Genomic DNA, 11,374 nt, shown 5'->3' with positions numbered 1-11,374 from the left:
TGAGCACTGATACGTCCATTTTGCATCATGCTTTCATGTTGATATTTATCGCTTCTTGGGTTGTTATTTCACTTCACGGTACAATACTTATGCCTTTTCTCTCTTATTTTGCAAGGTTTACATGAATAGGGAGAATGCCGGCAGCTGGAATTCTGGCCTGAAAGAGGAGCAAAGTTGAGATACCTATTCTGTGCAACTCCAAACGCCGTAAAAATCAACGAGGATTTTTTCCGGATTTATAAAAAATACTGGGTCGAACAAGCGCCGGAGGGGCGCCAGCAGGTGGCCACAAGCCTGCTTGGCGAGGCCACCCCCTGGTCGCGCCAAGGGGGCTTGTGGGTAGCCTGCTGGCCCACTGCCCCCCTCTTCTGCTATATGAAGGGTTTCGTCTGGAAAAAATTCAGGGAGGAGCTTTTTCGTGGACTCGCCGCCGCCATGAGGCGGAACTTGGGTAGAACCAATCTAGAGCTCCGGCAGGACGATCCTGCCGGGGAAACTTCCCTCCCGGAGGGGGAAATCGTCGCCATCGTCATAACCAACACTCCTCTCATCGGAGGGGACTCATCACCATCAACATCTTCATTAGCACCATCTCATCTCCAAACCCTAGTTCATCACTTGTAACCAATCTCCGTCTCACGACTCCGATTGGTACTTGTAAGGTTGCTAGTAGTGTTAATTACTCCTTGTAGTTGATGCTAGTTGGATTACTTGGTGGAAGAGTTTATGTTCAAATCCTTGATGCTACTCATTACCTCTCTGATCATGAACATGATTATGCTTTGTGAGTAGTTACTTTTGTTCCTGGGGACATGGGATAAGTCATGCTAATAATAGTCATGTGAATTTGGTATTCGTTCGATATTCTGATGTGTTGTATGTTGTTTTTCCTCTAGTGGTGTTATGTGAACATCGACTACATAACACTTCACCATTATTTGGGCCTAGAGGAAGGCATTGGGAAGTAGTAAGTAGATGATGGGTTGCTAGAGTGACAGAAGCTTAAACCCTAGTTTATGCGTTGCTTCGTAAGGGGCTGATTTGGATCCACTAGTTTAATGATATGGTTAGACTTTGTCTTAATTCTTCTTTCGTAGTTGCAGATGCTTGTGAGAGGGGTTAATCATAAGTGGGATGCTTGTCCAAGTAAGGGCAGTACCCAAGCGCCGGTCCACCCACATATCAAACTATCAAAGTAACGGACGCGAATCATATGAACATGATGAAACTAGCATGACATAAATTCCCGTGTGTCCTCGGGAGCGTTTTTCCTCCTATAAGACTTTGTCCAGGCTTGTCCCTTGCAACAAAAGGAATTGAACCACTTTGCTGCACCGTTGCTACTTTTTTTACTTGTTGCTCGCTACGAATCATCTCACCATACAACTACTTGTTACCGACAATTTCAGTGCTTGCAGATATTTCCTTGCTGAAAACCACTTGTCAGATCCTTCTGCTCCTCGTTGGGTTTGACACTCTTACTTATTGAAAGGACTAAGATTGATCCCCTATACTTGTGGGTCATCAAGACTCTTTTCTGGCGCCGTTGCCAAGGAGTGAAGCGCCTTTTGTAAGTGGAACTTGGTAAGGAAACATTCATATAGTGTGCTGAAATTTATTGTCACTCGTCACTATGGATACTAATCTTTGAGGGGCTTGTTCGGGGTATCTTCACCTCGAACAGAAGCACAAAGAGTTGCTCCTCAACCTTCTGCACCTACTGAAAATATTTTCTTTGAATTTCCTTCGGGTATGCTTGAGAAACTGCTGGCTAATCCTTTTACAGTACATGGAACATCACATCCAGACTTGCATCTAATCTATGTAGATGAAGTTTGTGGTTTATTTAAGCTTGCAGGTTTGCCCGAGGATGAGGTCAAGAAGAAGGTCTTTCCTTTGTCTTTGAAGGATAAGGCGTTGACATGGTATAGGCTATGTGATGATACTGGATCATGGGACTACAATCGGTTGAAATTGGAATTTCATCAAAAGTTTTATCCTATGCATTTAGTACATCGTGATCGGAATTATATTTATAATTTTTGGCCTCGTGACAGAGAAAGCATCGCTCAAGCTTGGGGGAGGCTTAAATCAATGTTATATTCATGCCCCAACCATGAGCTCGAGAGAGAAATCATCATTTAGAACTTCTATGCTCGGCTTTCTCATGATGATTGCACCATGCTTGAAACTTCTTGTACCGGTTCTTTTATGAAGAGAGATATTGACTTCAAATGGAATTTATTGGAGAGAATTAAACGCAACTCTGAAGATTGGGTGCTTGAAGAAGGTAAGGAGTCAAGTATGAATTTTAAGTTTGATTACGTTAAATCCTTTGTTGAAACAAATACCTTTAGTGATTTTAGTGCTAAGTATGGACTTGACTCTGAGATAGTAGCTTCATTGTGTGAATCTTTTGCTACTCATATTGATCTCCCCAAAGAGAAGTGGTTTAAATATCATCCTCCTTTAGAAGTCAATGTCACTACTGGAAAACAGTTTTTTGCCATCTGCCTAGTCTTTGCCGTCTGCTAGCTGATGACAAAGAGTGTCTTTGCCGTCAGCTTCAACAAAGCAAACGGCAAAGCACTGGCTGATGGCATAGAGTGTTTTTGCCATCAGTCACATCTTTGCCGTCAGCTAGCAGACGGCAAAGAGTCGCACAGCAGACGGCAAAGATGTAGATGGGCCCACCTGACCGCGGAGTGGTTAGGTCAAACTGGAGTCCCTTCTTTGCCATCTGCTAGCGGACGGCAAAGAGTCCGGAGGCAGACGGCAAAGAGTCTAGACTCTTTGCCGTCCGCCGGCAGACGGCAAAGCTCTAACTCCGTTAACGACTCCTTCCCCCCCCCCACCCCGCCCCTCTCTCTCTCTCTCTGTAACGGCTCACCCCGCGCGCCCCTCTCTCTCTCCCAATCCCCGACGCCCACCGGCCGTCGCCGCCCCCGTCGCGCCTCCGCCCCTGTCGCCCCCACCATCGCCGTCGCGCCACCACCGTCCCGCCACTGACCCACCTCACCACCGCTGCCGCTGCCCCACCGCCGTCGCGCCGCCGCCCCTGGCGCCCCCGGCGCTGCCCCGCCACCCCGGCCCCTCCACAACAGCCACCCCTCCCGGTGAGCCCCCACACCCCCACCCCCCCCCCCCGCACCCCCATTATTTTTTAGTAGTTTTAGTAGTTGTTATTGTTAGTAGTTTTCATGGTAGATTTAGTTAGTTGGTAGATTTAGTAGGTAGTTTAGTGGTAGATTTTGTTTTGTTAATTAGTGGTAGCTTGTTAAATTAGTTAGGTTAGTTAGTTAGCTTGGTTAGTTAGGTGGAGGAGGAGAAGAGGAGAAGAGGAGGAGGAGCAGGACAAGAAGAGGAGAAGAAGAAGAGGAGTAGGAGGAGGAGGAGGAGAAGAAAAAGAAGAAGAAGAAGAGGAGAACAAAAAAATAAGAAGGAGAAGAAGAAGAAGAAGAAGAGAAGAAGAAAATAAGAAGGAGAAGAAGTAAAGAAGAAGAGAAGAAGAAGAGAAGAAGAGAATAAGAAAAAAATAAGAAGGAGAAGTTAGTTAGCTTGGTTAGTTAGCTAGATTCTTTTTTAGTTACTTAGTGGTATATTCTGTTTCTGTTATTTTTTGTTGTTTAGTGCTATCTAGGTTTAGCGATAGGTTTACTTAGCTTGGTTAGTTAGGTTAGTTAGTTAGTTAGCTTAATAGAAAGAATAGGAAGAAGAAGAAGAGGAGGAGGAGGAGAAGAAGAGGAGAAGAGGAGGAGCAGGAGAAGAAGAAGAAGAAGAAGAGGAGGAGGAGGAGGAGGAGAAGACAAAAATAAGAAGGAGAAGAAGAAAAGAAGAAGAGAAGAAGAAGAGAAGAAGAGAAGAAGAATACCTTCTCCTCCTTCTCCTTCTTCTCCTCCTTCTTCTCCTCCTCCTCCTTCTCCTTATTCTTGATTTCTTCTTCTTCTCCTCCTCCTCTTTCTTCTCCTCTATCTTATTCTCCTTACCTTATTTTCCCCAAAAATAAGATAATTAGCCCATTTAGCTACAAAATGGCATAAAAACTTTGGTTAGCTCATGAATATTATATTCTTAACTTGTTTTGCTCTAAAATGACATAATTAGAATATTTGTGTTGATCGGGTGGATTTACATGTGATAGTTGTCTCGTCGCTGTGAGGTCTGCTGTGCGAAGACCTCCCCGTGCGTTGTACGAGCTCCGCCTGTGCATTCGTGGGTCAGTACAAATTTCATCTCCTCCCCGCCCCTTCATTTACTGTGGCTCGGTTTTCGGATGAAACTTTCTAGATTTAGGTAATTAAATTAATTTATCAGTATGCGTGACCAGTATGTGTCTCCCGTTCGAAAGGGCGACATCTATAAATATGCATGTCTTTGCATATTTATAACCGCCATCCTTTTGAATTGTCCAACATTATCCATGGACAGCCCGAGTATGTGTAGATTGGGTTCGTTTTCCCGTATGCTGTGCTCTGGATCCGATGCGGAATTTCGTCAGTGCCTCCGTGTTGTTCTCCGGATGCACATCCTCTGTGTTTATTGCGGAGACGTGTATCAGGAGAACAGCGGGGAGGTGCTGCCGAAATTTTGCGTTCGATCCGGAGCAGAGCATGGGAAAACGAACTCAATCTACACATACTCGGGTGGGATTAGGACCTATCTTTACCTATTAGCGTGTAGGTTGCGTGGATGTAATAAAAATGGCGAACCTGATTAACCGATGAATATAAATGCTAAATTATATATAAATATATTTCTTATGTCTTTAGTAGCTAGGCAAGATGAGTGATCGTGCATGGATGTATACCGGTCACCCTAGTGAGAAAGAGATGACAAAAGAATGGTTTGTAAAAACAAAAGGAATTTGTGAAAACCGCATTCGCAAATGGCCAGGAAAGAAACTAATGCCCCTGTCCTGGACGCGACAACTATAAAAACACGACAGAGGCTGTAATGATTAAACACCTGTAGAGGAGGGGTTTTAAGCCTAATTTTACGGTGTGGAGATTTCATGGTGAGTCTATACAACGCACAAGAGCTGAGGTGGTCCGTCGTCGCACGGACGAGCATGGTACCGGGATCGAAGACATGGTGCAAGACATTGATGTTGCTCGGGATTCGGAAGATGAGATGGAGGAATCTGCAAAGGCCTTTTATGAAATGTTGGAGTCTTCAAAACGTCCTCTCCATGAGCACACTGAGCTCTGTCAGCTGGATGCAATTGCACAAGTAATGGCTCTGAAGGCTCAGTTCAACTTGGGAAGAGAATGCTACGACGCGATGATGACACTATTTGGACGCTTCCTACCCAAAGGCCATGTCATGCGTGAAAACCTGTACCAGTCAGACAAAATACTTCGTGTACTTAAGATGCCCTATGAGAAGATAGATGCATGTGAGATAGGATGTGTCTTATTTAGGAAGGAGTATGCACACTTGGACTATTGTCCCAATTGCGAGTCTTGCAGGTATCTTGTGGTAGACAACGGTATGGGTGAGAAGAGGCAGACCAAAATCGCAGTTAGTGTTCTTCGGTATATGCCAATTGTACCAAGACTTCAACGTCTTTTCATGGTCGAACAGACAGCCAGACAGATGACATGGCACAAATTGGGCAAAAGAACCGAACTACATGCGGATGGGAATAAGATGGTGGTACACACATCGGATGGGGAAGCGTGGAAACATTTTGATGGATTGCATCAGGATAAAGTGGAAGATCCAAGGAATCCTCGAGTCTGCATCGCCACGGATGGTTTTAATCCCTTCGGCATGACGGCAACCAAATATAGTTGTTGGCCTGTATTTATCATTCCACTCAATCTCCCCCCCCCCCGGACAGATTATGCAAAGAAAGAACATATTTCTGACGTTGATAATTCCAGGGCCCAATTATCTGGGGAAGAATATGAATGTGTACCTGCAGCCGCTTAAGGATGAATTGGAAGACGCTTGGGATAATGGGGTCAAGACATACGATGCCGCTAGAAAACAAAACTTCAAAATGCATGTGTGGTACATGTACTCTATGCATGACTTGTCGGCGTATGCACTATTCTCTGGATGGTGTGTGCATGGAAGGTTCCCGTGCCCCCAATGCAAGGCAGCTCTTCAGTTTCATTGGTTGCATGAGGGTCGGAAGTATTCTTTCTTTGACTTGCATAGACAATTCCTGGATCCTGACCATCAGTTCAAAAAAGACAAGAAGAACTTTACCAAAGGTAAAGTTGTCAAAAACTTGGCACCACCTACGTTGATAGGCCAACAGATCCTGGATCAGTTAAACGCCCTCGAGCCTGATCCAGAGCGTCCAGGGTATTTCAAGGGGTATAATTCAAAACACGCCTGGACTCACAAGCCATGCTTCTAGGATCTGCCTTACTTCAAATACCTCCTTCTTCCACACAATGTCGACATGATCCACACTGAAAAGAATATCGGAGAGGCTATTTTTGGTACATTGTTCGACATAGATGGGAAGACAAAGGATAATACTAAGGCTAGAGTCCATCAAGAGACACTATGTCATAGACCGTTACAAAACATGCGAGAAGGCAAAGGAAAGCAGAAGTGGTCGAAGCCAAAAGCCTGGTTCAATCTTGGAAGGCCAGCTATGAGGGAAATTATCTTGTGGGTCAAAATGCACTTGATGTTCCCCGATGGGTATGCAACTAATCTAAAGAGGGGAGTGAGTCTTGAAAAATTAAAAATCTTTGGTCTCAAGAGTCATGATTGGCACATATGGCTAGAGCGGGTAATGTCGGTGATGTTATGTGGCTTTATTCCTGAGGATGAATGGCTAGTACTGGCGGAGGTGAGCTATTTCTTTCATGTTCTTTGTGTGAAAGAATTGTCGCCTGGCGTGGTAGAAGACATGGAGGAGTTTGCACCGGATTTGTTGTGCAAGTTAGAGAAGATCTTTCCACCGGGCTTCTTTAATCCAATGCAGCATTTGATTTTACATCTACCGGTCGAGGCAAGATTGGGTGGGCCCGTGCAAGATCGTTGGTGCTATGCAACTGAGAGGATGCAGAAGACCCTCCGAGCTAAATGTAAAAATAAGCGTAGAATTGAAGCATCGATGGCTGAGGCATTCATTACTGAGGAGGTGGCAAACTTTGTGACAGCACACTACGAAGCCAAAAATCATCATTTGCATAATCCGAAGCCTCGGCACAATGATGTAGACCCTAAAAAGGTGGGTCCAACCTCAGCCTATTCAAAGGGAAGCTCGCACCAGCCGGTGCTTCGAAACCAATAACGTTGGATGTCGAAGAATGGCGGAACATTTCGTTGTATATCTTCAACAACCTAACAGAAGTGCGGCTGTACATCGAGTGAGTTCTCGGCACATTTTCCCGTAAGTTCTAATTCCTTTGAACTGCTCTTATTCCCGGTTATTTCAAACAGTCGTTATGTCGCCAAATTCTCGGATGGAGCGGTGATCGAAAATGATTCCGTCGAAGAGTATGAGCTTCTGTCAAAGACAGGAGGCGGCTATCCCGGTGTCATCTCTTGGTTCAAACAAACGGTAATTATCAATAATGGACCATTTCATTTCTTGGTCTAACTTGCGGCTAATGCAACAATCATTTCGTATTAAACTTGTAGGCTAATTCAGAGTCTATGGACGCCAAATTGAGACAAGTCGCTAATGGTTTTGACTATAAGGTCCATTCATTTGAGAAATACAACATCAACAGGTATCTCTTTCGTACCTTTGGCAAATATCTATCTATGCCCGGCCGAAAATCTACAAATTGTGGTGTCTTTGCTATCGGCAAAGGTGTTATCGAGTATTATGGAAGAGTTCAAGCAATTTATGAACTTCAATTCTATGGTGAAAACCCACCGAACATCGTAGTCTTCAAATGTTATTGGTTCCAGCCGAAGGAGACTAGAAGGACTCATGAACATATAGGACTAGTCGAAATCAATCCAAACACCCATTTAGATGTTCCTGATGTCTATATTACGGCTCAACAGGCGACCCAAGTTTTCTATCTACCGTGGGCATGCCAAATGGATAAGAATCTGGAAGGTTGGTATGTTGTTTATGAAGTGCCGCCACATGTCAGACCACCTCTCCCAAATGAACAGGATTATGAACCTCACATTAACCCAGACACATATGATGGAGAATTCTTCCAAGAAACACGTCTTTCCAAAAAACGTTTCAAGAACCGCCGTGCTTCACCCAAGAACATGGAAGTAGACAGCGACAATGAATCCGACTCCACCTTGAGCCGGAACTAGAAGACCTGGAACTCGTAGAGGTTACTAATGCGGATGACCTGTCAATGCTTCAACGATTAAAGAAAGTCCTTTCACAACTTCACGCCGTTGAACCCGACGAGCACGTCATTCATGAAGACATGCGTGATAGTGATGATGATGATGCATTTATTGATGATGATTATTAGTTTGTAAGATTCACAACTTAAATTATATATATTTTAATCTTTATTATTCATGTACATACTATTATTCATGTCAGTTATTCAATTTTTTATGTTGTATTAATTTATTTTAATCTTTATCATGGCAGGTCACCAGGTGTTGAAAGATGGTGGGCGCTGGTCCAGAGCGCTCGACGGGTTCTTCCCAGTCGCCCCGCACGAGGGGTGGTACTTCCCTTCCACCCCTATGTCTCCGTAGAGCCTTGGCAGACAGTCTGTCGACACCACCCGTGGGTTCTTCTTCGTCGGCGGCATTGCCCATAGGGAGAGGTGCTGGTCGGGTAGGGAAGAAGGGGAAGGGTACAGGGAGAGGTGGTGGCCACGGAAGATCCAGGAGGACTGTTGAGCCGTCTTCGCCACCACCACCAGCTCATTCACCCGAGCATAGGACTACGTCAACCCGTTTGCGGAGGAGGCTACGGGGACTCCGGTCCAGGAGCCTGGTGTTGACGGGCATTCGTCCCATGCGACTCCGGTCCAGGATCAGCCTCGGGTCGAGGTGCATTCGACCATGAGACTACGGTTCCAGAGGCTTCACCCGACGTGGAGAGGCCCGGATGGGATACCTGGCCGGATCGGACCGAGTTGTCGGATTGGACCGAGGGTCCGGGTGGCTCAGGGGCTGGGGATGGCGGGGATGAGTTTACGGATAGTGAGGGAGATGTGCAGGTGGACGGGGCCACCGTGTACAAGCATGGTAGTACACGTCTCCCGGTCATGTCGGCTACCCGCGAGCAGAGGCCGATGATTAAACCTGAAAGAGATAGGTAAGTACATTTACTCTTTTTTTAGCTTTTGCCTTCAAGTTTGTTCAAATATCTAATGCGTTGACCTTATCATACTGCAGGGGATGGGTACACCCTCTTGGAGTCCGCAGGCCGAACTCCGTCCTTGGTGTGCTTTGTCGGACAAATTTCCCGGGGTTTGTCACGTTGCCTGGTGAGGGTCAGGTTCCTACACTAGGATTTTCCTGGGAGCACTACCAGGCTACACAGGCCCCGCCGGAGGAGATTATAGATGGTGTCTTGTGCCACACGAGGGCCAAGATGGTGATCAAGAGCTTTTGGGTAAATTATCCTTTTACACAATCTAAAATTAACAATATAGCTAATTATTGTACTAATCGGTGTTTTCACGTTTGATTGCAGACCTTCTATAGGTGTGAGGATGGATATGAAGAGGAGGCGGCCAAGGTTCTCGAGGTCGAGTGTAGGCGGTTACTACAGAACTTACGCCACGAGGCTCGGCCGCAGGCTATTCGAGACTACTACGCCACGCGTGGTATTAAGAAGCAGAAGAAGGATTGACGTGGAAAGTTTCTGAAGAAGGAGCAATACATGAAGGTAATTACCTATTCTTAAGTCCTTATATGTAGTTTTCTTGATTTCATTCATAGGCGTAGCGCTCAAAATTCTTTCTAATAACTTACAGATGCCCCCGAGATGGTGTGCGGATAAGATGGATTGTTGGGAGGCGTTGGTTGATGAGTGGTGCACAGGCAGCTGGCGAGCCGTCCACGAGAATACGAAGGATCGGCGTAGCCAAATGGTTGGTGTGCCACACCATCAAGGCAGCGCCAACTTACTTCAGTTCGGACGAAACTGGGTATGTGATTTGCTTCATGATTCATGCAATTCATTCTTCATGCTAATATTTTGTTCCTCTCTTTTAGGCGCATCACAATAATACGGAGATGCCACACTTGTACGACCTTTATGGCATGGCCCATACTGCCTCGTACAAGAAGGCGAAGGCATTCTCTGAGTCTGACCTGGATGATCCCAATAACTTCACCAACATATCATCCCACCACAAGCTCGTGGCATACAGGGACGCGGGGAAGACTACGAAAGGGGATGACTTTAACCCTAGCCAGGAACCTTTGGATCCAGAGCTGGTGATGATATCTGGTGGCGGGAGGCCCCATGGCTCGATAGCCATTGGAGATGGGATAATACGTTGTCCACTCACTCTCCCGGAGATCAAGGAGCGCCAGTCGAGCAGCTGTCCTGAGATAATGCGTCGTCCACGGCCAGTCGATCTTGCCATCGAGGTTAGTTGTACGGACTAAGAACACTTTCATCCATTTCATTATGTGTGTCACCATAGATCATTACTATGGTAACGAGGAATGGTGTTTCAGGCTACTCTTCAGAAAGAGAGATTGGCAAACCAGGCTGCTCTTGAGAAAGATAGATTGGCAAAACATGCTGCTCTTGAGAAAGAGAGATTGGCAAGCCAGGCTGCTCTTGATGAGAGGGACCAGACCACGGCACGATTGATTGAGGAGGAGAGGTCCCGGAATGAGGTGGGTCAACGGGCCCTATATGAGCTTTTTGTGGTATGTTTTTTTCACATTAGCCAAATCATGTGTGTAATGTCTATTTCATTACTAACTAATATGACCCACTCTTCAGGGTTTGTGCGAGAAGAGCGGTCAAGTCCCTCCGCCGATGCCCGTCTTCTCTTCGATTGGCACGGTGAGTTTAATTATAAACTAGTATTAATAATTTAGTGTCATCATGCTAACTGAGACATTGCAAAATATCTATTCTGCAGAATAACTCCCGAGCGGCATTGCACGACCCTTCTCGAGGTGTTTCTCCTCCTTGATGACCACTACGGTAAGTTTCTCTTCTCCTCTTTCATATAATGACATAGTTAGCTAATTTAGCTCCAATAAGAGGAGAAGAGGAGAAATGAAAAGGAAGAACAAAAATAAGAAGAAGAGAAAGAGAAGAGAAGGAGAAGGAGAAGAAGGAGGAGGAGAAGAAGGAGAAGGAGGAGGAGGAGGAGAAGGAGGAGAAGACCAAGGACCTTCTAGCCCTTCTCCTCCTCCTCCTCCTTCTCCTCCTTCTTCTTTATTTCTTCTTCTTCTCATCCTCCTCCTATTTCTTCTCCTCCTTCGTATTCTC

Source organism: Hordeum vulgare, chromosome 2H (assembly GCF_904849725.1).
Source record: "Hordeum vulgare subsp. vulgare chromosome 2H, MorexV3_pseudomolecules_assembly, whole genome shotgun sequence".
In the NCBI taxonomy this organism is placed as follows: domain Eukaryota; kingdom Viridiplantae; phylum Streptophyta; class Magnoliopsida; order Poales; family Poaceae; genus Hordeum; species Hordeum vulgare.
This window is presented reverse-complemented; position numbering follows the sequence as displayed.